Source organism: Aedes aegypti, chromosome 3, assembly GCF_002204515.2.
Source record: "Aedes aegypti strain LVP_AGWG chromosome 3, AaegL5.0 Primary Assembly, whole genome shotgun sequence".
In the NCBI taxonomy this organism is placed as follows: Eukaryota; Metazoa; Arthropoda; class Insecta; order Diptera; family Culicidae; genus Aedes; species Aedes aegypti.
The window spans coordinates 169,564,408-169,567,399 of record NC_035109.1 but is presented as its reverse complement, the minus strand read 5'-3'; positions in this window follow the sequence as shown (position 1 = coordinate 169,567,399).

Genomic DNA, 2,992 nt, shown 5'->3' with positions numbered 1-2,992 from the left:
TGTTTTACGTAATTTTCATAGGAATTTCCGTTGAATTTTCTTTAGAATTTCCTTCGTATTGTTTTTTCGGAATTTTCTTAGGAGTATCCTTTAAAATTCCTTTGTATTCTTCGGAACTTCATATCTCATTTACTTCAGAATTTCCTTTGGTATTTCTTCATGAATTTCATGAATTCAGTAAGTTGCTTCAGGAAGTTATTTTGGATTTCTTTGGAATTACTTTAGGAATTTCCTTCTTCAGTTCTTCAAAATTTTCTTCGGCGTTTCCTTTGGAATTTATTTTGGAATTTCTTCTGGATTGCCTTCGGAATTTCCTTTGGAATTCGCTTCGGAAGTTCCTTTGAAATTTCTTATGGAATTTCCTTTAAAATTTCTTTTATAGCTGGCTTCGGAATTTGGAATTTTCTGCGCAATTTTCGTCCGAGTTTTCTTTGGAATTTGCTTCGGAACATTCTCCAAAAATCCATTCGGATTTATTTTTCTGGAATTTCCTTTTGAATTTGCTTTGGAATTTCTTTCGGGATTTGCTTTGGAATTTCGTTTGGAATTTTTTTTTGGAGCTACCTTCGAGATTTGATTTGGAATTTTCTACGTTATTTTCGTCGAAATTTACTTTGCAATTTGCTTCGGAATTTCTTTTGGAGTTTTCTTCGGAATTCCTTTTGGAGCTTCATGCTAAATTTGATTCGGAATTTCATTTGGAATTTCTTTTGAAGCTTTGAAATTATTTCGGAATTTTCTTCGGAAGTACCTCTATAATTTTCGTTTCCTCTGGAATTTTCTTCGGTATTTCCTTCGGAACTTTCTCTGGAATTTCCTTCGGTATTTCCTTCGGAATTTTCTCTGCAATTTCCTTCGGAATATCCTCTGGAATTACCTTCGGAATTTCCTCTGGAATTTTCTTCGCAATTTCCTCTGGAATTTCCTTTGGAATTTCCTTCCGTATTTCCCCTAGAATATTCTTCGAAATTATCTCTGGAATTTCCTTTGGAATTTCTTTCGGGATTTTCTCTGGAATTTCCTTCAGAATTTTCTCTAGAATTTCTTTCGGAATTTCCTCTGGAATTTCCTTCGGAATTTCCTCTAGAATTTCCTGCGATATTTCCTCTGGAATTTCCTGAGAAATTTCGTCTGGAATTTCCTTTGGAACTTTCTCTGGAATTTCTTTCGGAATTTCCACTGGAATTTCCTTCGTAATTCCCTCTGGAATTTCCGTTGGAATTTCCTTTGGAATTTCCTTCGGTATTTCCTCTAGAATTTCCTTCAGAATTTTCTGTAGAATTTCCTTCGGAATTCGCAAAACTAAATTGGAAAGGTCACGAGGCTCAATGCTTGATCTCTGAGATGAGTGCATCTGAAATCACGAAGTAGCAAGCGGATTTTGTATGAGACGAGGACTCCGAACTGGTTCAGCTTAGTGAAGTGTTGCATTCCGAATGAAAATCACGCAAAACTTTTCAAAAGGACCTTTCTAACAATGAGAGGCTTTCTAGAAAACTCTTTTGTTGTTAACTAAGTTACCTTTACATTTTGCGTCGAACATTACGCAAATATTATGTAGTAGTCCACACCATAATCTTTCGGTCTGTAGATATTAAGGTTGAAATTTTTACAATGATACCATAATTAAGGAAAGTGGACGAGACTTTTTCGAGAAATCATGGTTTCAAACTATACGAAAAATGATGCACCCTAATGTAAAACAAGAGAAACTCCCTAATGAAATATGTTAACAGTATCCTACGATGATGTCGCATATCAAATGGAAATAGAGGCGCATGAATTCAGAGGAATTTAAAGCCTCTCTAAACAAAAATGAAGACAATGGCCTACGATTATAAAAGAGGTGTTAAAATACTAAAAGGATCAAATTCAAAATTTCTTGATTTTTGTTTTTAATTTTCGGCAAACACCAATGGAAAATAAGTGAGCCACTCTAATAAAATATAACGAATCTAATGAAGGAAATGCCCTACGATGATGAAAGAGGTGATAAAATACTATTGTTTTTAATATCCCATTCAAATTATGATTTTTCGACAGAAAAGCCCACCCGAATGGAAAATAAGTGAACCACCCTAATAAAATACCACATATTAAATGTAGAAAATGGCTTACGATAATGTGAGAGATGTTCCAATACTATTGTCTTCAATATTCAATTAAAATTCTATTTTTTATTTTTTTTATTTTTTAACAAAAAGGACCACTCTAGTGCAAAGTAAAGGAACCATCCTAATGAAATATCACATATCATATGCTTTCAGTGGCCAACAATCATATAGGATATGTTTCAATACTATTGCCTTGAATTTCTCAGCAATTGAATTCAAATCGTTCATTTCAAATTCAATTCACTCCCCCAACTCAAAAATTTACTAAGTCCCAAAAGGTCGATTTGTTCAAAAAAATAAATTTTCCAAATAACACCAGATCTCGACGTTTCATGCATTTCTAAGACATCTGGCATCAAAAAAAAATTTTGATTTCGGAAATTTCATGTATCCCCCCCCCCTTTGGAGATTTTTCATGGGTCAAAAAAGCCAAACTTTGACCGCTTTGGGGGTCCACTTAATGAAGTCCGATTGAGCTCAAATTTTGCATGGGGACTTTTTTCGAGGAGACAAAACTTTTGAGCCCTACCATTTTTTGAAATTCGAAAAATCGATTTTCATTTGCACCCTAATGCACATACCAACTATCAGAGCTAGATAGTCGTCGGCAAATCCATAAGTTGGAAAACCGCAATTATTGAGATGCCTCAATAGCGTATCTGCTACGAGATTTCATAAAAGTGGGGGGAGTCTTGTCACTGTCTTGTCTTGGGGGCATCCGCAAACACTCAATTTTCGAATCGCTGCTTGACGCATTGTCGAGAAGAGATGTCGGTTTTTGAGCATTTGATGAATCCAATTGGTAATCATTGTAGGTTTCGTGCGACTTCCAATATGGCATCGAAAGACACGTTATCAAAGGCACCCTCAATATCCAA